At 38.8% G+C, this 27,848-nt stretch overlaps 1 long non-coding RNA gene across 1 annotated transcript; it reads right to left on the bottom strand.

Moving 5' to 3' along the window:
• Positions 1 to 429: 429 nt before the first annotated feature.
• Positions 430 to 25,290, bottom strand: LOC119742617. The gene is made up of 2 exons (XR_005272877.1): positions 25,075 to 25,290; positions 430 to 2,128 (listed from the first exon to the last, which is right to left on the bottom strand). It is a non-coding gene; the product is annotated as an uncharacterized LOC119742617 (long non-coding RNA).
• Positions 25,291 to 27,848: the final 2,558 nt, after the last annotated feature.

Genomic DNA, 27,848 nt, shown 5'->3' with positions numbered 1-27,848 from the left:
AAGATCTAACTTTCATTTTGTGAAATTTGTTGGAATATGCTCAAAGAGACAAAGACTCTTTGCTAATTCAACTACTTGTACATGTATTTTATAAATATGTAACATGTACAGTGTATACTCAAAACGAAGCAAGAAATCTGCTCAGGATGGCTATCAAAGAATTTGAAATGAAAGAAATTGTTTGTTTTTGCAACTTTTTAACAGAAATAGTCTGTTCCTTGGACGTCTATGCCTAGTTATAGGAATGTATTACCCTGTATAGTATTCAGCGGGTTGGCAATTAATACTATTATAGTTGGGCAGTTCATCAACATGTTTATGAGCCTCCGAAAATAAAAGCACAGCTTAAAAGCATGTGAAAGCGCTGTCAGCCTTAAATTGACTAGCATTACAACCTAAGGCAGTAACTTTATAGTCTTTTTTTTTTAGTTCTTACCAAAGAGCAATTTCAGTTGTGTCTATGTGTCCCTTACCATCAAAACAAACATAAAAGCAAAATAATAACTCACTTGGAAAAGTGTGAAAGCAAGCCCTCCCCACCGGAGAAAACGGGCCCAATCCTGCACCAAAGTTTATATTATTTATAAACAGATTTCAAATTCTGAAGGTAAAATACACAAATTTACTTGTCTAAGTACACAATCACCCTTTCATGCTTTGTTAAAAAAAAGACGGCAACATCTTCAAAGTTTATACATGGACTTTCTACGACTAATTAAAATCTAAGATGAAAAAAACTGATAAACGCTAAAGACTGCGCTTGTGGATACTGTAAGCAGCATTACAGCCGAGGCCAGTTTCATGGAGTTTATACTCAGCACATAAATGTGGTAAGCACGGAAAATATTTGCTTAACAAAAACAGGTAACCAGCCATGATGGTATGCAGTTTCTATTGCTGTTGACTGGTCCCCATCTGTTTTATTTTTTGCTTAGCACAATCTCGTGCTAAAGTCGTACTTTCTGCTAAGCATCTCCATGAAATTGGCCGAGACAGGTTCCTAACTTATAAGAGTTGTGATACCAAATAACTGTACACTCATGACACGGAATCTCCAGTTATAGAGTACCGAAGTGAGTACATCACGCGCACAATGTGTGTGTAAAAGACATCAGCGTGTGATTCAGCCCGTGAACCAACACGCGTGCGTACTCCATTCATTTGCACTACACTTTCTGGTTCTAAATGACGTCACACTTCGGTACTCTATGGTGAAAGCATTGTGCCAGCTATAGTGCCGAGCTCCAGGGGTTAATCTGAATGAGACTTTTAAGAGCTGGCAAAATTCTTCTCCCATTATTTGAGGTCCTCTGTGAGTGCAAATGATCATGTGCTATCTCGTTCAAGGTTTAAAATTGGACAGAGTCCACTTTGTGCAGAATGTTGTTCTTTTTCTTTATGGAATTCAAATACTGAAGGTTTGTTTGTGTAACTAGTACGCCCTTGCAAAATGAAAATTTTCATGACTTTCTGGGAAACTGCATAATAAATGGCCTTACGGGTTGCCAGTCTTTCGGGCACTTCTGTGTCTTTTATGAAAAGAAAAAAATTGAATTTAATAAATCCTGCTGTAGGAAGAAGATGAATCAGTTTATCAAAGCTCCAAACTTTTGAGTGTATTTCCCTTGTCGCTAAAAACAAGAGTGCGTGCTGGCAATGTGTGTTGACTCATTGCTTTTCCAGAAGGGGTGAGCTACATGTGTAGGAAGATTGTTGGAACTACCGGAGGTCAATGCTCTGAACCTGCTCGTGCAGCTGCTATGCTGTTCCCGATGCATCCTCTACCTAACAGCCCGACCGCTGAGCCACCATGTTTTCGGCGCAGGTCTTCGGCAGCTCCAGCCCCCGGTGCAAGAAGTTGGCCAAGTCGGCGCAGCCGCCGCAGCACGGCACAAAGGCGCAGAAGATGGCGTAGAGTATGCCGCACAGGATGCCGATGGGCCAGCCCAGCACCAGCAGGATCAGTGCCCAGACGATACTCCAGAGCCAGCCGCAGTTAGCCATGCCGGACGAGTGACGGGAGGAACGGACGACGGTCGTTCGGGTTTGGGGCTGAGAGCTTGTGCGGGTCTCGACGCGCGTAGTCTGCTTGTACGTTGTTGAACTCATGCAGTCTACCGACTAATTTCTGTTGAATAAACCACAGAAAAGCACACTAACTTAAGAGCTCACCATGTGAAATGAAATTATAAACAAAAACAATATATTGTTGGATTTGATGAGCAAGTTCTTTCTTAGCTCGATCCTAGGCAAGTCAACCAAATTTGTGCTACAAGGGTGAAATTGGGAAAAAGGAGTAACCCAGGAGATAATTCGGCAGAGGGTATGAGGCTCGCCGAGGGCCACAGAGCAACGTAGGGTCTATGAACCGTACAATACCCATTTCTTTTGTTAAAAAAAACCTTTATGGTAAAACTTCAGTGTTTCCTGATTTCAAAAGGTTTTTTTTTTAATCCTAAAATTAGGAAAAAATCCTGACAAATTTTACCCATGTTTAATCCTCTAGTTGACTATTGGGACTAGCCCACTGAGGCTGGCCACTCAAAGGTTAAAACAGAGGAAGCCAGATTGGGGTTCGCTCATAAGTCCGACGCCTCATAGCTCAGATGCCTCATAGCTCAAACGGCTCTTAGGTTCGACAAATTAAACGCCTCGTTCTTCCGACGCCGGACTTATGAGCGTAAGACTTATGAGGTGTGGACCTATGTGACGGAATAAAAAAATTGTATGCCTCATAAGTCCGACGCCTCATAAGTCCGAAATTTCGGACTTATGAGGCGTCGAACCTATGAGGCGTCGGACTTATGATACGGCCCTGCCAGATTGAAGAAGTTTCGTGTTGACATGTGGACCATCAACTACTGACTAGAGACGCTTTTACACAAGCCTCAAACCGCCAATTAGTTTAGTCAACTTTTTGTAGACATGGGTACAGGCACAGGGCAAAAGATACTCGGGGCAGTCTCAGACGTAGTTGTAGGTCTTTGATTATCAGCATTACAGGAGATTTGGACGCGAGCTAATCCATAGATAGTCTGAGGATCAGACGTTAACATGTGAAAAGCCATACTATGATTGGCTGATATATCCGAGCATGCACATTTTTTATGCGACCCCACACGCAAGCCAATTGGAATCGACTTTAGAAATTGTGACGTAATTTCATTGATTGGTCAATTGACTGCCATGTTTTTGTAATACAACAATGGATAACCGAAGACCCGACAGAAGGCACCCACTGAATGGTCAGAATCTGGAGGTCAAGACGCAGTCTTGTTTTGCAAAATTAATCGCCGAATCTGCACGAATACCATAGACCCTTGCTGTGCAAGCGGCTTTTTCATAGACCAATCCATAGACTGGTGTACATTTACATATTCATGCGCATATTACAAATGAAGAAAAAACTTACTGGGCAAAACTTTCCACGCAGTGTCCCCTGTGTCCTGCACATTAACTCTGATCTGTTCACTTTTTCGTCACTGCATAGTACGCGTCATCCCAGTTATGTACACTTTCAGTTTTTGACTCTGAAGTCAGTACATAATTGGATGATGGGACAGCTCTGGGCAACTTTTGGCACTCTTGAAAAAAGTCAGGAAGTCTGGTAATCTTTCAATTTTCCGCAATTAATCTAAACTTCCTTTAGACTGACCAATCACCGATAAAGAAAACATATTAGAAAAGGCTGCCAAAAGCCACAGGTGTACTGTGCACCACGATCTGGGTTTGAGATTCTCAGAAAAAAATAATTCTGCACTAAAATTTCTGGAACTGAGAGCTGCAACTTGAGATGTTGCGCCAAAAAGACGTTGTCTTATCTTGTGAGACCTTGTTCCAAGACTGGTGTGGAATTAATCCCCCAATACAGCCAATCCCTGATAATCTTTGTAAATAAGCCAATACTGTCAAAGGTTGCTATGAATCAAATCAGTCATTAGGAACTTTGGCAACGCTACCCTTGAAATTCCTAGCACACTGCACTTGCGTCATTCACTTAGCAGAGATTTTCATGGGGTTGGCAATGGTAATGCTGGTAAAAAAAAATCAAACTAGACTGTACGACTTTTGAATGGTTGCTTAATTGAGGAGAATGATAGTGGTGGTGTGATTTGAGGTTTGGAATGGGAGACGTGGCTCTCCACACGCACGTACATAGTAGAAACTTGTATTAATGTCCATACTCCCAGCAGTTTCTACTGTCAATTCGGGCGATTCACAATGCAGTGCGCCACCAAGAGTTTGCCATGGAGAGTCCATTTTTCAAGTTTACGGTCGACAAAATGCGGTCCACTTGAATGAGTGTCAGTAGACAACTGGAGCTAATTTTGTTATAGATTGGGGCATAGCGTTCTGCCAGCTCATAAAAAAACCCGCCATATTGATTAAAAGAAAAAAAGGGCGAACATATATTCGAATCATACATTTACGAAACTACTGACCGGAAAAAAATTAACAATTTCAAATGTCCCACGCTGCGAATTTGTCGACCATCTCCCACAATGCACTGGGAAAAAATGAACTCTCCGTGGGAAACTCTTGGTGGCGCACTGAATTGTGAATCGCCTGAAATGTCAGGTAGGGGGAGGGGAGGATAAATCCCTCAAGTAAGGTCACATGATCTTATTTCCTTGAACTTTATCATCGTTTGACCATATTCATCAAACTGAGTGGCAACAGTTACTAGTGCTTGTATCTTTGAAACTACATGTATTTCAGTGTTTCTGAAATCCAGCTACACTGGTACATGTACATTGTACCACTGAATACTGTGAATATGTTGAATCATTCACAAATGACACATGTCTCACAGTCCATATATATTTTTTATTGGTTACACTTCAAAAATTATACAGGTAAAATCAGTTTTTATTACAAATATAATTCATTTCTTATATTTATCAATCAATTCTGTAATTTGGTTTCTCAATCAATTCTGTAATTTGGTTGCTCAGGTCTACATTTCACAACAATTTGAATTAGTTGACACTAGTCCATTGCACCACCATATCCGCTGATAGATTTCTTAAACGTTACACTTGGTAACAAGTTAAAGTCCAGTTAAAACTAGTTTGTGTAACAAAGCAAGAAGATATTATGACCTAGAGTGTCCAGTCAAAGTTGCCCCTTGATAAACAACCAATTTTTTCATTAATAAAAACCAAGGTTTTAATAACTCAAAAATCGAAACCCAAAAAAATATGATCTCTTGAAATGAGACCCAACCCCTTAATGGCTTCCAAATCCACCAAGACAAAAAGAATTGTTTAAATCTAAAAAAATAATAATATTAATTATAATACAAAACTCTGCAGCAACAGAACTACTGATAAATGTTAACAGAAAAGGCAAACTGAAACTAAAATCTCATAAGATCACACAAATATAATGTAGGCACTTATTAATTATTTTGTAATCCTGCACCCGTTATACCGGTATTCTAGAATGAATATTGTAAGATAATTAGTTTTGGATGCATAAACTGGCCTTTTCCTAGATCACCGGTCATTTTGACTACCAGCCCTGCATACATTTACAATGTACCATCAAAATTGTGCAAGCTTGAAAAACTTCTTTTTTTAAGTTGCAAACACAGCAGATTGGGGAAAACAACAACATACTGGTATATTGAGTAATATACATGTACATATACAAAACTGAGATTCCTCATGAAAATAAATTGTTTTCTAAACTGCAAAATAGTTTTATGGGCTGGTAAAATTGTTAATTTGTTTCATATATTGTACCCTGCTAAGTAGTGGACTTTCCTATAGTCTGTTGAGGAAAATGTGTAAGGGCAACATTGAGCTTTCCATAAACTGTCGGTAACTACATGTACAGGTAACTTTCAGAATTCATATAGAACTCGTACACACACTATGGGATCCCACGAGCGCGAGTGGAACTCGGATTAATGAAGTGCGTCTGTGTCCCACATGATATGAGGTTGAAGGCGGAGTGGTATGATGCAGATACACTAAATTTTCCTGGTTCCACGTGCGCAAGTGAGATAACGAATTTAAGTTTAAGCAAACTTGACAAGCAGTAAAGTTGGAATGAGCACGCTCAAGTACAGTAACCTTTTAGCGGTTATCCGAGCATGCAGCTGGAATGGCACTATATCTTGGAATAGTGCGATACGGACCGTGCTACATGGGATAATGTACATGTAGCGCGGTTTGTTGCCATGGATCAACCAATCAGGATGGAGAATTCAAGTTTACAAATCCCCTTTCCTCTACAAAAACACTGATATTAACCAAGACGTTGTTGAAAGCGAGCTTGGCCAAAACTGCACGAAGCTTAACAAAGAAAATAGTGGTTGGCAAAATTAGCCAATAATCCCTGCAGAGTAACAAAAACATGGTATTTGGCAGAGAAAAGCCTTGCACATGTGTGCATAACCATAGCTCAATTACTTTAAATTTGGTCTGTGTGGTACATACCGGTATGTAAATGCATACGCATCTCCAGCTTGTCGACCAATGCAGGGAATACAACTACGTGATTCATTTCAAACTTACATGTAGGCCACATCTGAATACCTTGTCTAGTATCTGTAGCTATTGTCTAGAGGGCCATTCCCAATATCCCAAATCTCTGCGATGAATCCAAGTCCAACACGCAGGTTTCAGAAACCCCTGGTCAGGACCAGACTTCAGAGGTCTCTACTTGGGTAAAAAAAAATCAAAAATATACTGCTGACCCGTGTACACAGCAGGGAGAGTGAACGGCACGCCTTGCCTACCCGTGTTCAGTGGGACCAATGTCAGTAGGCAACATGTGCAAACAACCGTCGTAGTTGTAGCTCTGGATTCTCGTTTCAGACAGCACTTGCCTTAACCCTAACCTCCCCAACTCCATCAAAATACATACCCCCATTTGGGGGGACTTGGTCCTGTAGGCCTGGTTTGACTTAATATTGATGGAGCATGATGGACTTGATGGGCCTGGGGGCCGAAAGCAAAGCATGCAAGTAGTGTGATTGATGGATTTTGGCGGACTTGGTCTCAGCACTTAGCAAAAGACAGTAGGGAGTTTGGGTTTAACGCTGACATTTTAGTGCACAGTCATATCAAAAGGAATGAAGCAGTGAAGTCACAGCTCGATGAATTCTTCCGAGACCAGTCTTGCGATCCTCCTTTTTTTAGTCGCAGAGGGGCTTCATGCCGACGATGTTCTCCCCGCAGGTCTGGGGCAGCATGACGATCTTCTGCAACCCCTCCATGATGTCCTTGAGGAAGCTCATGCAGACAGCGAAGGGCATGAGGCAGACCCAGATCCAGGCCAGGATGAAGGCGATGGGCCAGCCCAGAAAGATCAGGACCAGAATCCAGATGAAGGCCCAGAGGATGCCTGCACCACCGCCTGCCATGATGATGATGATCACACTGTATGATGCTGGGAACAGCTAGCTCTCAAGGAGTAGGGTTAAGGATATGATGATGCAGAGACGCGTGAAGACTGAGTTTTGGCCGATACTGTCAAAATCTAGAAAGAAAGAAAAATCATAGTGTATCAAATTCAGGAGCAGTACAATACCGTTATTATAAAAGTCACTGCATCAAATATAGAGGTTATCATGAACATCCCCTTTTGTTCCTGAATTTTGTCTGCGATTGTACTCACCTTTGGTGGCCATCACAAAGTAATTGGGATGAACATGTACATAATATGTACATGAATGAACATGGTAATTTACAAAATGTAAGCAAACCCCTAATATTTTAGTTAAGCTGAAAAAGCCTATAAATTTATTCTTTATCTAGCCTACACTAATGAAATACGTTGTACACACAATCACATGAGCCACACCCACTGTTGTGTTTACATGTATTGCATACTGTATGATGAAGATGAAAACGATATGATGACAGAAAAAGGTACAATTAAAGATGTTTCCACAAAATACATGTACATAACTGTCTCACTGCCACACATGTACAGGGTATGTACATGTAAATACACCAATTAGCCTAAGAAATGTCCATAACACAAATTAACACAGGCACAAACAACTTAAATTATGACATTAATATAATTCACAAATGAAGTAACAATTATAAGTACCGGTACATACATGTATGGCAGTCACCACAAGAGGCAGTAAAACATCAAAGATATTGCAGCCTAGTAGTGCAAGAAATGAGACGTTTCAATTAAAAAACACACAGTACAGGTGTGAAACATTGAAACAGTCTGATGCTTTCTGGTTTACTGGCAGTCACACAGGCAGACTGGCACATTGCTTGCTTACGGGTCGCCTATGGCAACTCTCCATTGGCCTTGGTCCAGTTGTACAGTCTACCACATCACTACGGTGACCATCAACATCTACCACCATTGTACTGCCCTTGGAGGGAAGCAAATATCCCTGGGTAGTCATGGGCCATTGTTCGGTAACCTTGATACAGCTGCCTAGTGAAGTCCACATGGTTGACTGAATTTAAGAGTTTTTATGAATGGCCTATTTTGGGCATATTAGGGTTTATGGTGTTAGACTGTTGTGTGTGGCATTCAAGGCCATGGGCAGGATTAGGCAATCAATAGGTCTAGGCTTTGTAAGTGATCTTTACATGAACACATGTGTACCATATAATTGGCCAAAGGTACGGTACATTGTAATCATGACAGTCATTTTAGTCATTCATCATGCCCCATTTACGCTAGCAGCACGTTCACACCTATATATTCTGAATAGATAATTAAAGATGTGCAGCGGTACTGTAAAAAGAGTTTTCTTCTTTTCAGAAAACAATTACAATTCCAGTGGGTTTTCTTCTGCAATAGTACAAAAATGTACATATGCATAAGTTAGAGACTATACAAAACAGTACCATTGGTTAATATGCAAATTAAGATCAGATGTTTAACTTCCTACAGCCAATTAAAAGTGATTGACAGCCCTTGTGCATTTTCAAAGAATTGGTAAGATGTGAATAATGTGTCTTGATGTAATCCTGTTGCCATGTTCTAATGTTTCATCTTATTGCCACTAAATCAACTCCAATGAAATGACAAATGGCCTGACGGGTTGGGCCCACTTCTGTCATCAAGTGATGTAACAACAGTCCCCGATCAATAAATAATTACTCGGGTCAAGTGGAGTCTTATCAAAACTGCAATTAATCACACTCAGTTCAACTTTGATTGCTAGAATGAGGCTAGGGATTGTTAGGGCCAAACACTGATATTTTAGAAAAGGGTATCAGTGTTAATATCTGATGATAAAAAATGTGTGTGGGTATAGATTTTCTTTTCATTAGGGGTGTGTCAGCATCAGCCTTCAGATGGCTGGAAATGGAATAATTCCGTGTGATAAATGCATTTATGCTGAAGTCATATGACTTTACCATTCTGAGAAGCAAATTGTGCCAGCCTTGGTTTATGTACTGAAGTTTTAAATCTTGTGTCAGACTGTCGGAACATTTTCCTGAGGCCAACTTGGTTTTGCTTTCTATTCCATTTGCGATGGATGGATGTAAATGTACTGCATAAACATTGCATTTAAGTGAGCTGTGCCGCAATAGTCACATTCAATATTTTTGTATGCCAGCAGGAATACTTTCTACACTTCAAATGCAGAGTACTTCGGTTCTGGGGCAACATAGGATAGAGAGGGTTAGTGTTTGAACTGACAAATTTGGTCTTATTAACTGCTATGTCATCCTACTTTTTTTGTCATCTTCTTACTGTTCTGGAAATATTTCAAAACTTTTCACCACAAAGCTCTTTACTCAATGACTGTTTTAACACAAACAGCATTTCTCTCATTTGGATAGGCCCAGAATTTCAATAATAATTTTTAAAATTTTCAATATCCACCAGTATGCCAGATAACAATCCTGTTGTACCACTGTAATATCACTGGATGTGAGTTTCAATCTGAACAGGAAGGTGTGCATGAAGAGGTTGGGACATAAAATCACAATTTCCAAGAACACACAAAGAATTAAGAAAACTGACAAATTCTCTGAAAGTATTAATTGAGGGCAGAACATTACAGGAGTGTGTTCTTCTGCATGGATTACATGTTACCCGATGGATTACATATGTTACCAAACATGACATGTTACCAATTTATCAAACAACGTGTAATCCTCTTGTCATTTTAATCAGAAAGTCAATTCCAGTGAACATGTGTTAAGAACATCATCCACAGCTAACTGAAACCTGCATATTAACATGTGCAATGCTAGGCTGGATACTGATACACCATGCAGTACAGTCATGTACACCCATACTGAAATTTGTATTCTTGTGGAGACATTTCTTTGTTCTCGTGTAGTAAAGTTTTCGAGTTTGAAAGTAAAGTTTCAACATGCTCTTATTTTAACCAGAATTAATTTCCTTGACTGAAATTCGGACTTAATATCCCTTTTCTAAAACTCTTCCACTTGCAACAGATCAACCCACCTTAGAAATTCCTAGTTTTTGAGTAAAATCCATATATCTATTTCGTGAAAATCTTGTGGAGACGTATTCATCTATAGAAATTGCCCTGTGGAGACGTATACAATCTTTGTTCCCTATTGTGTGCACGTCTCCAGAGGGCACGGTGTATCAGATCACATGTACATCATGTATTTAGGCCAGGGCAGTGCACAAACCCAGACTTGATTGATAACACATAGCAACAAATGAAAATTGTGCATGTGATCATCTTCCAGCTGGGCTCCCAAATGCCCTGCATTTGTATTTGAAGGACAGCTGCTACACATTGTCATGGCAACTATACACATCTCTTAAGGATGTGAAACCTCAGACCTTGCATGTGATATTCCCAAAAATGAATCAAACTGCCAAATCAATCAATCAATGCACACATGAAATGACAAACGTACAGACAAATATTTTAGGCCCTTTCACTACATCCAAAATCTCTGTGATGGGCCTGTGTCTTCGCTCGTACCCCCCGTCCTGCAAACAGGATGCTGGGATACTCTGATGAGCTTCACAGAATCTTGTGAAGGAAGTGGCCTATGACCTATGTATAAAGCATCTGGCTGCAGCTGTTCCAGACCGCAGTTAGACAATGTGCGCAAATGCCATCCAAAAACTTCCCATAGAATTGCGCACATTCCATACCGGATGTGATTTCTGTTTCATTGCGGACCATGTGGACAAAATTTTGAGCGTCGCATAATGCAATCCGACCGTTCGTGATTCGAACGGAGCCTGAGCAAGTGATGGGAATTGTAAATTTACAACACAGATAAGTTTTACAGAATTTCCTACGTTATTACGCTTTTCAACAAGAAAAAAGCATCTCTAAACTGGAATAAAAGAGTAATGAATCAGTCTTAACGGCCATTTCAAACTGTGCAGAGTCATGACCGTGATGACGCGCATGTCACTGGTCACGCAAAATCCAGCCAATCAGAGCGTGAATTCATCAGAGTATCCCAGCGTCCTGTTTGCAGGGCGGGGGGTACGAGCGAAGGCCTGTGTCAAATTCATTGGCAACCTCTTTCATGCAGTCACAGTACCGGCAGTAGGAAGAATCCAACTTGTCTTCTAGTCCTGCACTCGAAATGCCTAAACTTAAGCCTTTATCGACGGTGCTTAAAGCAGGGTGGATGTGGTTCTGATGTACTCAACCATTCTGATTGGCATTTATTGCACAAAATATTACATCATAGGGTTTCACAGTGCACGTAGTTTTACGAGCAATTAACCCTAACAGAACTCAACCCACACAAACCCCAATGGCATGTTTTGTTGGAATCTGTCAGGATGGGTACAGTACGTACCCTAAACTGACAGTCTTTTACATTAGGTTGGCACATCTCCAGAATCAAAGTCAGAAATATGTGTGTGCCGTTTCCATATATGGTGTTGAAATTTGCCAGGATGTGTATGGTTCTTCTAGTAAATCATGCTAGGGAGTAAGGGTTTTTAATCACACATAAACTATCAGTTAAAAAAATGATCTGTTTGACATTTACATACCAACTAACTACAGCAGTACGACACCTCCAATCTGTGCTACATTTGTATACCACACCCAAAAGGTATCTTGGTATCTTGCATCAAAGATGTTACACTTTCTTTGAAAAGAGGCAAGGCAACCGTTAACAATCTAGCACGCAAATGCAGAGAAAAGCATCCGATTCGAATGCCGCATTTTAATGTGCCTTGATAACACCCTGGATACCACACACACATGGAATGCTATGCATACATGTCTCTCTTGATCTGTTTGATATTGATAGGGAAATTGTAGGGTGGGGATTGAGAGAGGGACTTACACAGTATGTATTTACTATGCAAATGAATGGCTTATAAAGGTGACCAAGGACGCTATGTACATTGGGCAGGAATGCTTCATTGTAAAATACACCTTTATTTGTACCTGTAGCCTATGTATGAACAGTAAAGCAAGGAACCATGAAGGCTATTAAAATACTCAGAGTGGATAGCAAACAGTAAAACATAGGGCTGGATCTAGCTCAGTTGGGTTAGTAGAGCACCGGAGTGCCAACCCAGAGGTCCTAGCTGGTTCAAACCCCGCTCCAGTCAATTTCTTTGGCCAACTTAAACATTTATTAATAACTGCTTTTAAATGGCGCGCTCCAATTCAGAAATTGTGCACTATTCAAAACGAATTAGGAGCGTCCCGCTCTTAATTCAAAGTTGTAATTAATTAATTGATTATATTGTTATGGGCCGATTCTTTTCGCGCGATGTCTCATTGGCAAGCTCATAACTAATGTAGAGCTAGATCATTATCAATTCAATATGAAAAACTATTTTTCAAGGTGCCGCACCCAAAAAGCATGTATATTAGGGGAAGTAGAAAAACAAAACATGTTTCTCATCCCCGCCCCGCTTCCTTTTGGGAGGCCGCCTGGATTTTTAAAATATTTTTTATCTTTGAAAAATGCAGTAAAAAAAACACCGAAAAAATCCACTAATTCATCGGAAAATAAATACTTGCGAAATATGTTCAATGTAGACCAATACAACTCTAAATGACACTGTAAATATGTTCAGTTCTCTTCTCCAACTTGTCTTTCATTTTCAAAGTGTCTTCGAACAGTGGAAACACCAACGGTTGCAGGAAATTTTAAAATGGCGGCCATCTTGAAAAAAATAAAAATAAAAAGCCCCTCTTTCTCCTTTTTTTTTCAAAAACCCGGACGAGAAACATGTTTTTTTTTTTTTAATTCAGCCTTAAACGTTAAAACCACACACTTGATAGCTAGGCCAAATTTACAATGTATGGTATTCTTAAAAGTCCACCAGTAATTCAGTAAAGCCAAAGATACAAATGATTTTATTTTCATTCACCGAGTAGGCCTGCTCTAAATTCACAAAAATTAAAAAAAGGTTATCCATCAATTCAAAGGGCAAAACCCAGAGGGAGCCTACAGTTTAATATAAATTCCATATGCTATCATTCTGTCATGCTTCAGGATGCACATCTGGTTTGAAGGACTTGTTCCCTAATCTATGATCCTCAACTATCTCATCTTATCTCCTCTGATCATTTCCTCCTCATTAGTTGCTTAGTTTTCTTTATGGATAGGGTTCAGAGATCTCTAGAGTCTATCATCACAGTCCATTTGTCTGAGTCAGCAAACCTCTCAAATTAACATAATTCTCTCTGATCATAAAAATTTAGAGGGCCTGGCGTTGCGATCTTAACATAATTCTCTCTGGATAGTTTTACTGAAAGAAGTTTTTCCTGTCCTTATAGACTTTTACACAAAACAGAAAATTGACATTCTTGATTTGCGCTCCACTAGAAAAATTTAAAGGGACACTAGGTCCTGGAACAGCCCAATTGGGCTACAAAATGCGCTTTGACAGAGATGATGTTAATCGGAAGTAGGATATAAACATCCACACAACTATCCTTTCAAAACTGGGCATTTTTGTGTTATTCGGGTATTATGCGTGCGTGAACGAATTTCAGGGTCCACTTTTGCGACCCCGTAAATTCGAGCTGTTTTGATGCTGGTTGTGATTTCATTCGTAAAGCGTTCCCCTTTTGCGGACGTTGAAGAAACCATTTTTTTTGCATTGGTGATTGGTCACCGCGCTGTTCCCGAGACACACAACATGTATATCGTATATGTAGAACGACACGAAAAACATATTCGTACTCCGTCATGTCCGATGTAAACAAGGTTATTTTTTTTGTCTTTTATTGGGAACGGTAAGACACGAGGTTGGTTTCCTTTCAACCAGATGTTTGAAATAGGCTAAGTAAACAATCCAAAACATCAAATTTTCTGGGATTTCAGGACCTAGTGCCCCTTTAATACCGACCAAGCACATGTATTTCCATTCATAATAATAATAATAATAATACCGGAGTCTTATGCATGTATAGCGCACGTACATGTATCTACCAACAATTAGGTACTCAAGGCGTTGGAAATTATGTCTTTAAGACAGGTAAATGAAGTTGATGAGAAATATGAGACCCATTATGTAGCACCTTATAAGGGTTTACAAGGTGCTGCGGCGCATATTGCAGCCACTGCCAGAAACACCAGGGCAAACCCCTTCTCTTAGCAATAGGTGTTACTGGGTTCTTTAACGTGCATTACACAACACACGGGACCTACGGCTTTGCGTCCCATCCAAAGGACGAAGCAATAACGGTAAAGGGCCTTGCTCAAGAGCACAAGCACCATGTTCCCACGGTCAGGATTCGAACCCATGTACCACGGCACGAGTCGAACACAGTAACCATTGGACCACAGCACCCAACATGGGTGGCTTTTAACGGCCAGTATTGTAACCCTTTCAGTCAAAAATGCTGTTCAACTACATGTATTTTACTTCATATTTTGTCAAACAGCCCTCTGGTCATGTCTAAGGTACTGTATGTGCCTCACGCACATAGTGCTAAAAATTTCCTTGTATGGAAACTGCTGGGCATGAAGCGCCTACTGCGCAATGTCGTGCACAATGCAGCAGTGTTTTACTGGCAGTTTAAAGCCACCCATGTGACGGGCTCTTGACCAACTGCCTCAGGTGTATATACAATTTATGAAACGTATTTATTTTGCAGATCAGCATTCCGGTACAAGTGCATACCAGGGTGAGATTTGTCAGGATATTTTCCTGATTATGAGGATTTTTCCCTTTTGAATCCCTTTTGAAATCTTGAATGGTTTTACAGACAAAGGATTCTTTTTACTGAAAGTTATAAAAAATGGGTATTGTAAGTGGTGCCTTTAGGCAAACATTTACTAGATCTCACACTGCTCTTCGGCCCTTGGAGACCTCAAACCCTCTGGCGATTGTTTCATCGACTTTTCATTATCCCCCTACATGTACATGTGTTTCACCTGTGGCATACGTGCATGTGTACCACGTGCATGTAAGTCACAGTGAAATTTATGAGAAACCAGTCCACCAAATATGAAATGTTATGGTAATTTGCCAGACAGACATCATGGTGGGACCATTCCATTTCCACGATTTCATCTTTGACCTTGAGTCTGGAACTTGAGTCTGGAACATAGTTCTCGAAAGGTAGCCTAAGGCTACCGGTAATAGTCAACATTCGCAAAAGATTCAAAAACTGAAACTGCCCTCAAATTTATGAAATATCCTAGGGTACTCAATTGTAATTCAATGATAGGATCAAGCATATAAGCCTATCAATTATCCCATGTAAATGTTTTAAACCCCATAAAGATGTCACTTCGAAATCTGAAGTCCCAATTTTCAACGGCTTTCTCTGGAGCATATTGCTCAAACTTTTTGAAACAAATCTCAGCACTGACAGTTTGTCCAGAACGGGCGGTTTCTTTTGAGGTTTTACATTTTGTACATTGGGGAGACTGCGAATTCCAGTGAATGCACAAAGTGATGCCGCTTGGCATTTGAAATGTTTTTATTTTGAGTCACAAGTACAAGTTGCCGCCAAGTTTTATTTCAACATCAAATGATAACCACAAAATAAAAGCACAAAACGGGAGAATTATTTTGACAATAATCTTTTGATATTGATATATATCATTCCTGAATATCGAAAATTTTGACATTTCGATATGAAAAAGAATATCAAATAATTGAGTAGTAACGATATATCGACGGTGCTTGATCAATTGCCCACAATTCTGACAACCACTTCCTTCTCTAGCATCCGGTAACTAGCATTTCTCTGTCCTCTTTAACAATCCCACACATTTGCATACTGAACAACATTTTCATATTAATATTGTAGAGGGAATTACAAAAATGCACGGCCTCAGTTCAATATTCGAGGTTAAAACTGAAGTGAAAAAGTACTGTGCTGTTTAAATGAGAGAAATATGGTTTGGCTTCATAATATTTTCCCCTTTTCCTTTCCCCCACTCAATTAAAAATGCAAGCTTTCTTTGTACACAAGCTTAATTATTTATACACATGTATTGCGAGTAAAGACCATAATATGATCTGAAACACAAGGTTATTGCAATTGATCACAACTCCACAGACATGTGTAAAATATTTAAAAACGTATTTTTGCCATGTTTGTAATATTTCAATAAAAAGACCTGGCAACTACATTAGTGATGCAAACTCTAAAATGCAGACTCCAAGTTCAACAATGATCACTACCGCTGAGCCAAGCCAGTGTAATAGACAAATGGGCCTGAATCATCCCCATTGAACCTACTAGGCCAGCCGTGACCTAATTGGCTGTCTGCAAAACGTCAGCTGATGTACAGACTGGATGCTAGTCCTTCGTGGCAAGCCCATAACACTAGCCCACAACTTGCACCAAATACAAAGCTACCCGTACATGGGTGTTTACATGTACATAAATGTGGAGGCCAGTGTGTGACATTAGGGTCAAATTTTCAAAATAACCAAATTAAATTCAGCTTCACATGGTTTTGCAGTCTAGGGTCTATATTTTGTCAAAAACAAAACCATTTTTCTGTAACATGAACCTTTTTAGAGTAGCAACATGATAAACTAGCATATGGGACACAAATTTCACCTGTAACAGTGACACCAAATTATTAATTTCTTTTAGAGCTCTCACCAGGTTATTGTTCAGGTATGGTAAACACATGTTGCTTTTTAAGCAATTATTTGCAACACATACAAGTTTAAAAAAAACTTTAACATTATCCTTGTTCAACATTTGTTGAAAATCAAATATCAAGTTTCAGGAAATTTGACATGATGATTACAAAAATGTAGCTCTCACTTGACATAAAATTATATTATTTTAAGACAAACACTCACTTGTTCTCTAAAAGCAAGTTTGACAGCCAAAACTGCAACTATGAAGAGCAATGAAGATTTACAAACACCACTAGAAAGCATGTTATTGTAAGTAAAGCCTGGTGTTAACCAACATTTCACCTGTAATACTGACACCAAATAGTCACTGTTACAGAGTGACAATCCTACAACTAACTAATAATAATAGTAATAAATGGTATCAAACCATTTAAACCTTTCTATTTAGTGATAAGCTTGATGGTTTCTACATCAGATACTTGTTTCTGAGACTGGAAGTTTAGTTTGTTTATAATCATTTCACCTGTAACGCTGACACCAACACCAAAAACACTTTTATCACTTTTCTTCACTGTAGTTCTACTTCAACCTGTCCTATGCCACAGTTTTCGTTGTATTAAAAAACTTAGTCATTATTTTAGCTAAAAACTCAATCATCAATCAAACAGGTGCTTTTGCTTCATTGTTTCAGCTGAAAAGAGGTATTTCACCTGTAACGGAGTCAGTTTTGACACCAAACCTTTATTGCCTCTTATTTCAAATTCTAAGAGAAGGATTCAAAATGTAATGACATCTATATTCCAAGCCAATCTCCAGGATATATTTTTAGTTAAACTTGTTGACAAATACAGTTTGACAAATTCAGAGTGCAGCTGCAAAGTATCACACTGTAACGTTTTTTGATGACACCAAATTGATATGCCAATATTTAAAATTGGTATATTTCTTGTACTTCTTTGAATTTCACTTTTGGTCTTCTTTAGTCTCTTTATTTAATAAAAGACTTCAATAATCACTTAAAATTTAGAATAGTTGACAGTTTCTACAAATATTATAATCAATGGTAAAGTTCACTCGGTAACAGGATTTGCTGACACCAAATGTTACAGAGTGCTGGTATTTTCAGCGGGCATGTCAAAATGATACAAAGTTGCCGATGCACGAACATTGTGTTTAATATTAAGTTTTGGGTTATCATCAATCATTTAGAATTAAAAAGGACCAAATTTATCAACTGAAAGAATGAAAACTGTGCACCATTGGACAAGCTGTAAAAATGTCACGCAATTTTACCTAAAAATGTCATAATTCTGGCTAATTTTTGATCAAAATTATACAAATGCATTGTGGTGATTTAATTTTTTTTTTATTTCAGTGGGTACATAGTGATATGGGCAATAAAGTAAAAACACAAATATTAACAAGCTGGTTATTTTAACAATGGCCCTTGAAAGGAAAGAACATGTGCATTATACCACTGGCCTCCACATTTATGTAAACACCCACATGTACATGGAGTTCCTTGCAACAACAAGCCTACAACCACACTCGAGGGATCTGGTTTAAAGGGAAATTACAACATTTGCAAACATCAAAAAATAAAACTACCAAATCATTTTGAAATACCTTGCTGGACTGTTAGTGAATGACAGTGTAAAGCATCCTGTAAAATCATGGCACCTGGTATACTGTCATTTTCAAGAAAAGTGGTCTTTTTGTATCAATTTCCAATGCTGGTCGGCCGACCAGCGTTGGAAAAAACTGGCTTTTTTTCAAATACTGGCCCCAATTGACCATCGCACTTGTAAGCAATCGATTACACACCTATGAACGGGTACAAGCCAGCTAGACAGGTTCCCTGACCTTACAATTCCCCAATGTATGTAAACTGCTCTGTTTCTTCTTATATGGAGTCAGGGAACCAGACTACAGGAAAATGATTGTTTTTCTTGGTTTTTATAGCATTTTCGAACCCAAAACCTCAAGAAAGTCAGTGTAACTATATTTGCTATATATTTCCAACCCCCCAATTCCATCCATTTCTGAAAATTACAGCAAAAGCAAATGATGTATATTCCCTTTAATTACGGACCATTGATTTAATGCACTTAATCATATGTCCAGTAGTTATTTTTCACTTTCATTCTAATTCACATCCATGTTTATACTTTTTAAAATCCAATTTAAACAGTGTACGTGTTGTCTTTCTATACAATAATTGTAATCTCTTAATCTTGTTTTTCTTTCATTTTTTTTTAAAACTGTTTACATTATTGTCTCTTTTATCCACTTGTAAATCAGACATTTAAGTGTTTAGCCTTTGGATTGATGTGTTTGAAGGTACTTCGGAAATGGGATATTTTCAATTTAATGTCTTTCTCTCAGATTCAAAAATATTGCTCATATGGTCTGAACAATCCCATGCCTGCTACATGTATATCAAGAGCATTTGTTACAAATGTTCAACTGGAAAACTTGGAAAAATTCCAAAAACGTGACAATGGTAAAATTTTTAAATAGATGAAGGGTGGAAATACAGTTTGTAGTCTTTACTGTCAAAAAAACCTGGTTGAGAATAAACTAGGAGGAATAGCAGATTATTTTCCCACAGGTACGTACATATACTATGCAAGTTTGTGAGGCCAGCACTTGTGGCATGTACAGTGCACAAACATTGCGCCAGTAGGTGTACATGTACAATGTATATTTATCTTCTGGCTCCAAACATGACCTAGGCCTTCAGATTGAGGCGTGGGTTTGGAATGGCATGTGCGTCCATGGCTATATAAACTGCATGGTACCGTAGCTACATGTAGTTTCTGTCTAAAATTTCTTGTACGTGTACAATCAGGAGCCAAATAATTTAACACGTTATCAGATGCATTCCTGATATTTGTTTTTCAACAGAATTAAGGCGTGGTCGGATAGAGGCTGATTTGAATGGGTTTGGAACTAGTGTCTAGGTGCTAGACACAAACTCTTTTTTCCCCAGAGTGAAACAATGTGTATCAACTAGAAGATAGGAGAGCATCTGCTACATATTTTTTTTTCTTTTTCTCAGCAGCTTAAATCTAATCACTGTATAAAAAATTCCCGTCGGAAATAGAAGAGCCAAGCGCCTACATGTACAGTCTGTATCAAATATCTTGGTATCAATCAACAAGATGTCATGGGACTGACTCACACTAGTCAGAATGGGAGTGGGGTAGCATAAACGCAAGGCAAAATTCACATCACATACATGTACATGTAGGCAATGGTATAATAGGACCAACAAACATATTGGCACTCATCAACCCTAAAACATCTCAAGCTAATAAAATTAGTGACTATACTTTCAAAAACTGTAACTTGTACTGCTAAAATTAAAACAATACTAAAGCTGTACATGTAGCTCTCCTTCTAAATATTGTTTTCTACATGTGATACTGTAACTTAAAATGAAAACATAAGAATGAATGGCATTCATAAGGCTCAGTATCAGACTTAGAATTTAAAGCTGGCACATGCACACGATGTAGTTTTATCAATGTGTGCAATTATTGAGTGTGACACGGAAAATGATTTTGTTTTTGGAATTTACCCCTTTTACCAGAAAATCAAGTTATAATAGCCCAAGTTATACATGTACATGTGCACCATTGATTTGAAACAATGGATAAGTCCTATTGTTATCTATTGCCTATTATAAACATTCTACATGTATATTCAGGGCGTAACACAATGAAACACATGTTACACTTCCAAGGTTAAGTCAACAACAAAAACCACAATATACATGTACAGGATGAAGTGATATTATCTGGCGTTCCATAACAAACTAATATTACTGATATCTTTACACTTTGTCTAGACTCTGGTCAAACAGTTTTCTTTACTTTAAAGGGCTTCCTCTCGAATATTACATTTTTTGAAACTGTTTTTGAAAACTACATGTTTACAAGATAATCTCAGGTTGTTAATTAATGTACTTCAACTTGTTAGGTGCTTGAAGCAGAGCAGATATTGCAAGAATAACGTTATTATGGTTGTCACAGGTTGTGGTGTTTAAACATGTCAATGTGCAAATGAAAAATCAAAATTTGCTTTCAAATATTCCGAAAACTTCAAATGGAACCCAAAATTCTAATTAAAAAAAATAACTATTTATTACAAAGTCCCCTTTAATTTAAAATGCAATTAGTACATTATCATAGTTTTCTTTTAATCATATCCAATAGGGCATTGTATTCCTAAAACCAAAAACATCCGGAGAACACTGAGTATGCAGTGTTTTAGCCCGACTGCGTCTGGCCGTACAGTACTATCGCAAGCTCTGTAGTACAGAGCTTTCGATAGTACTGTACGGCCAGACGCAGTCGGGCTAGCAGTGTTTATGAAAATATGTTGGTGGCATAGGGCAAAACCCAACATTGGAGGGAAAAAAACCCTATAAATGTATGCACAAATCAAACTGGAACCAAAAATATGGTTTGTTGTCTTTGCTACAAATAATAACAAACCATAGTTTTTTTTTAACAAAGTCGTCAATTTTTCTCAGCCCCCAGGCTCTGTGTTGAATAGTTTGTTTTACTAGTAAGTATATCATCCAGAGCTATATCTTATACTTCAACACACAACACCACTAAATTCCATACATTATTCGTTTCTTGATTTTGATTTTGTTGTTATGTTTAAAGTTCACAACTTTGACCATCCTGCAGAATTTTTTTTTTCAGGGTGGATTGGGTCCAGCCCCAATTTCATAGTTATTTTGACATCACGTGTAGATTTCAAGTGCAACTACATCGGCCCTACTTGAGGCTCAAAGATTACTTAGATTTCTGGTGAACAAAATACTTGAACTATTGCCTAGCATCACATGATTATTATTAACTGTCAACGATCCAGATAAAACTTCTGAAATAGATCAATAAAACTATGGTACCAAAAAATTTGTCAGAGACATTCTTGCTACAATAATAATTATATTATTTATTTTAAAACATATTTGTTAGCACATGAATTAAATTGCAAACTTTCATGCAAACGTAAATGACAATAAAATGAGGGTTTATGACAATATTCAAATGTATTTGATCACGGTTATAAATTAATTGGATTAAAATTACATGGGATTTAGTTTAATAGACCGAACCAGCCCCGCCTTGTGATCACGGTTTTGACCAATAAAACCCTTGATTAATATCTGCCATGCTTGCACAAAAGTCTGCCATGTATGCATGCACATGTACGCTGGAATACTGTATAGTGTGGCATTGGCGAGACGCATACGTTGTTGCACACATGGGCAGTGGGCGGGGTCTGATAGCTCAGTCTAACAAAAAAGGGTTGACGAACCTGTGTTAAAGGGAATATACATCATTTGCTTTTGCTGTAATTTCCAGGAATGGATGGAATTGGGGGGTTGGAAATACATGTATATATAGCAAATATAGTTACACTGACTTTTTTGAGGTTTTGGGTTCGAAAATGCTATAAAAACCAAGAAAAACGATCATTTTCCTGTAGTCTGGTTCCCTGACTCCATATAAGAAGAAACAGAGCAGTTTACATACATTGGGGAATTGTAAGGTCAGGGAACCAGTTTAGCTGGCTCGTACCCGTTCATAGGTTTGTAATTGATTGCAAACAAGTGATATGGTCAATTGGGGCCAGTATTTGAAAAAAAAGCCAGTTGTTTCCAACGCTGATCGGCCGATCAGCGTTGGAAATTGATACAAAAATACCACTTTTCTTGAAAATGATTTTACAGGATGCTTTACACTGTCATTCACTAACAGTCCAGCAAGGTATTTCAAAATGATTTGGTAGTTTTATTTTTTGATGTTTGCAAATGTTGTATTTTCCCTTTAACAGGAACGGAGTGCCCATCTCTCTTTCATTAGCGATTGGGCCAGACTCATATGCTGCTGTGGGGGGATCGCCACACCTCCTCCACAGCGAGTCTGTTACCTTCCCAGCATTGAATAATGCCGGTACCCATTTAACACATGGGTTTAGAGGAGTAATTGAGGTAAAGCGCCTTACTCAAGGGCACAACACGCATGGCCACGGTGGGACTTGAACCCACAATCTCACGGTCATGAATCCTGTGTTCCACCCCTACACCACATACAAGACAAGTTAGTCATCATTTTTAAAGTGGAACATATTACTTTTCAATGGGCTCCACACAATTATTACTTAAAGACATATAGGATCAGTTGCTGGTCATGCATTTTGTTCATTTCCTATGACAACACCACTCAAAACCTAACCTGTTGAAGTTTCAGCTTGGTGGATACATTGAACTACACTTTTTGAGAAAACAGTGAGAAACCATGCACATCCTTTTGATCCCGAAACACAATTTTGTCCTTTTGTCATTATACATGTAGTTCTCTTTGTTCCAAAAATCAGTTAATTGACAGATCATTGGATATCACCTACATTTCTTGAGTTCTTCTAAATGACAGCAAGCTGGTGTTTAGTACCACTACAACTTTTAATACAAGTATGCTTTATGATAATTCGGTAGGTTGCTTTTGGGGTAAATGCAAATGATCCTATGTGCCTTTAACCTGTACGATGCATGTTTGAGAAATTTAAGTGTTACTTACCAATAAATGTCTTGACACAAATTCCAAAATGACTGCTTGGAGTTGGAGAGTACTGCTTGTCTGCTGACATAAACTCTGAAGCCGTTTCTACATGTACCTTGCAAAATCTGCGCACATACTGTATGCACTGCAAGTGTAAGGCCGCGCTTTGACATTTATAGTTTCCTGTGTTGTAACGTACATCCTGCCCATGTTTTTTTTATCATTTACAACCGTTGTTACCACTGGGGGAAAGTGGGGAGGAAATTCAAGACTTTCTGACGTTGAAAAAATTGCCAGTGGGTGGAGGGGGGTGTCTTACTGTAAAACATCTTGACGTCATTTTATATTGAACTTGGAAAGGGGGATCAATTAATGGGACGAGGTTCTGTATTGCAATTTGCAGGCATTAATGTGTAAATCACACCTGTTTCCCTCAATTACTTGACCTACCGGTACGTGTGCGATCAGTAAGGCATGAATTGATCCTCGCTGTCATTTGAGATTAATACTAGGATTTGATTAGAAAACCAACCATGGTTTCCTCTCTTTTTTTGGAGGGAGGGTAAATTATTTAGAAAGTTTCTCAAATGCAGATTTAACTTTTATTTACTGGCCAAGAAACTTGCCCAGCATTGGTAATTTCTCCTTCACTACTGTGATTTTTATCTGTGTATAAATTGTTAAGCCACATTTTTATATACTTCACAGCCAAATTCCAAAAGACTAACACTAAGTCACAAAAATCTTGCTTTAAAAATTTCACGGATTTAAAATCAAGTAGGGCCTAGGCCTAAATTTGATTATTTGGAAGACCGATCCCTTATACATTGTAAGTCCGAAATTTCGGAATTATGAGGCATTGGATTTATGAGGCATTGAACTTACAAAAATGTATGAGGATTCGGCCTCATAGCTCTCCGACGCCTAGCCTCATAATTCCCCAATCATAATTCCGACAACAGTGACAAACGATGTTTCGAACTTATGAGGCGTCGGACTTACCCGGTAGGAGGCGTCGGACTTACGAGGCGTGGGACTTATGCTCCATGGTAACTCACTAATTTGACCATATGGAGGATGGTAATGACCTCGACCTAGCCCTACAAACTGGGCTGTAAATTGTAATTGGCTCTTTTGAAATTTGCCTCATCACTGGACATCACAAATTTTTCCTACTGGCCATCAGAAAGCGATAAAACATGTCCTAAACAGGCATGATGATGATAGGGCCTAGTCAAATTCAGCAGGGAAAGTATTGAAGCATTTACTGAGAACATTTTTTCAGACCAGTCTAATAGGGTTTGTACACTGGGTGTCACGTGATGTCCAAGTATGGAATTCTTTCCTAACTTTCAAAAGAGAGCCAAAAATTAATAGCCCCGTTTGTAAGACTTGATGGGCACTTTGTCAAAACTAGTCTACGACTGGAGGCCGGAAGTCGAGGTTCCGGACATTGTCAATCCCGAATACGGAAGTTAATCTGATTAAGTTCTTAATCTGATCTCACCTGGATGGTGGATAAAACGTCAAGTGAGCAATCACAGTCAGATCGCAGCTGGGCAAGGGTAGGACTTGTCCGATGATGACCTCATATGCCAGGCTCTCGTGATGACAGCGTGACACAAACACAGGAGAAATCGTCCAGGCCAGTCAATCCGCCAGAACATTAAAGTTGGGTGTTTTCCCGGCCACATGCATAACAAAATAGTTCTTGGCAAAACTGAAGGGGGCGCTATTTCATCGCGCGCTCGTACACTCGATCGGTACGCCTTTCAAATGTCTCCCCCCCCCCCCCCCCCCCCAGCGCGGTTCTAGAACTTATATTTTTGGGGGGCTAGCAGGGTGGATGCAGATTTTTTTTCAAGGAGGCGTGCTGAAATGTAGACTAGTTATTTTCTCCGGACACTTAGGCCTCCGAAACTCACTGGGGGTGGGGGTGAGGCTCGTGCCATATTTGCAATCGTGAGCGCTGATTAAATCCTACAATGAGGCACTCTTTATTAACTAAAAGTATACAAATGCACCATTCTCATGACTATTTATTTCTGGGGAGACCGTTCGCATGTACGTCACATTCTTGCATTTGGCTAGTGCAATTTTTTTTTATAGAATTGTTTGGGGGGTGGCTAGACAAAATTTTGGGGGGGCTAAATGCCCCCCCCCCCCTAGAACCGCCACTGAGTTTCCCCTGATTTTTGTTGTTTTTCCCAAATTTTGGTTCCTTTTGGTTCAAGTGGGAACTGCTTTTATTCAGTGCTTTATATTGGGGGAAAATCACCTATAGCATGGAGCTATATGTCCATGCTAACAGTTTACAACATGGAGCTATATATCAATGCTTACAGTACAATCTGCATTTATACACTGGTATCAAAGAAAACATTATTCAGTCATTGGTTCTGTTGTTATGAACTCTTTTGTCACCACATTTTGCATTTATATAGAGTATGACTTTATTGTCAGTTTTCAACTCACGTACAAAACTCACTTTGAAACCATTTTTACACTTTACAAATGTATTTCAAAATTTACAAATTTCTATGAAAATTTATTATGTCAATATCATACAAATTTATCAGTTGCATATAAAAGTACATATTCATCACCATTCTGAAAATTATGTATAAAAAAGAGAAATGCAGATAATCTTACTGATACAATTTTGAGAAGTAAACTTATACAATCTATGTTACTTTGATATTTTTTTTTTATCGATTTCAAAGAAACACTTTCGGGATATTACGACTTTAAGGTGGATTGATTTTCCTTTTTGTATTCAGATTCATCTTTTCAAAGCAATTTTCCTTTTTAACACATAAAAAAAAGATCCTAGTCACATTTTCAAGAAGCTTGGAGTAACTTTCAGCTCATACATTTGTGTCATTAGCACAGCATGCAACTCATTGGAATTTGCCAAAGCTCATCACACAATAGAATATGGGCTCTGTGAAAAAGTAACCCCACAGATTAAGCCAGGTTCATACTCAACGCAAAAGCAAAAACAAACGCGAATTTGTGACGTCACGGCAAATATTCGCGCTGCAAATTCGTAAAAGTTGAACACATTTCAACTCAGGCGAATTTCGCAGCGAATGATTCACGACGTCAAATTCGCTTCGCATTCGCTTCCGCATGAAGTATGAACCAGGCTTTAAAGGGAGAGTTGGGGGAGACCACTGGGAGAGACAGATGACGCCTGACACTCACGAGGCAAGGCTGTGGGAATGTGAACATTCTGAGTGAAAGCAAAAATCAACACTTTTGATCTCTGACAGTGATCTGTGGTCGGACAAGGGTCGTATAGCCGCAGCCTAAGGTGCATTTACATGCCTGCGGCTCGACCACGTTGTAGCCACGTCCTTTGCAATTCAGCATACCAGCTGCGAGTAAGGATGACTATAGCCCCCCAAGTTATAGGTTTTCCCAGCCAAAATCCTAAAATGTTCATTCATTTCTGAAAATCGGTCATTCGTTTTCGTCTGAATTTGAGAGTCACTCTGAACACGCTCTGAATTTTTGTTACCAGAGAATTCAATTTCATTTCAGTTCAATCAATTAAGTGATTGAGCAGCACCTTTCGTTTAGGTTCATTGAGATTCATTTACAAGACTTCATTGAGATTCATTTCAAAGACTTCTTTTTTGCTATAGAGGGCGATTTCAAACATTGACTATTCTCTGTCACTTTTAGTTTAATGTTCTGTGATGTCATATGCTATTTTGTATGAGAAATATGTACTTTTGATTGCACATTCACGAAATTGTATTCCAGAACTCTGCGCGAAAAGGTATGCTTGCGTAAATGAATGCACAGGTAACGCAACTGGCCGTCTGTTTCTCAAAACCGAATGCACGGACAATGAAAACAACTGAACTTTTGTTGAATTGAAATGGGATTAAAGACGTGCATTCAAATTCTGAGGAAAACGAATGACCGATTTTCAGAAGTGAATGGACATTTCAGGAAATTGGCCGGGAAAACCTATATTATCTACTGTTCAAGCAAGAAGTCTATAATCTTCTTAGTTCACTGAATTGTGACTCACGAATGGAACTGGGTCGGTTTAACAACCTTCTTTGCGAAAAATGAAGACTTTCGTAATCCACTGATGTCAGGTAAGGAAAACTGCAGCTCTGTAATAAGTCAGTACAATATCACAATATTCATAGAACATCCGCGTGACCTCAGTCTTTGCGTTAATTACTGAAAGTACAGAGTAGCATTGTCCTGAGATGCTAGCATGGTCACTTCAACAACAATTGCATCAAAATCATGCCCTGC

The sequence above is a fragment of the Patiria miniata genome, unplaced genomic scaffold (assembly GCF_015706575.1).
Source record: "Patiria miniata isolate m_02_andy unplaced genomic scaffold, ASM1570657v1 HiC_scaffold_6, whole genome shotgun sequence".
In the NCBI taxonomy this organism is placed as follows: Eukaryota; Metazoa; Echinodermata; class Asteroidea; order Valvatida; family Asterinidae; genus Patiria; species Patiria miniata.
Note: the sequence above shows the minus strand (reverse complement) of the source record. Positions and strands in the feature narration are given on the sequence as shown.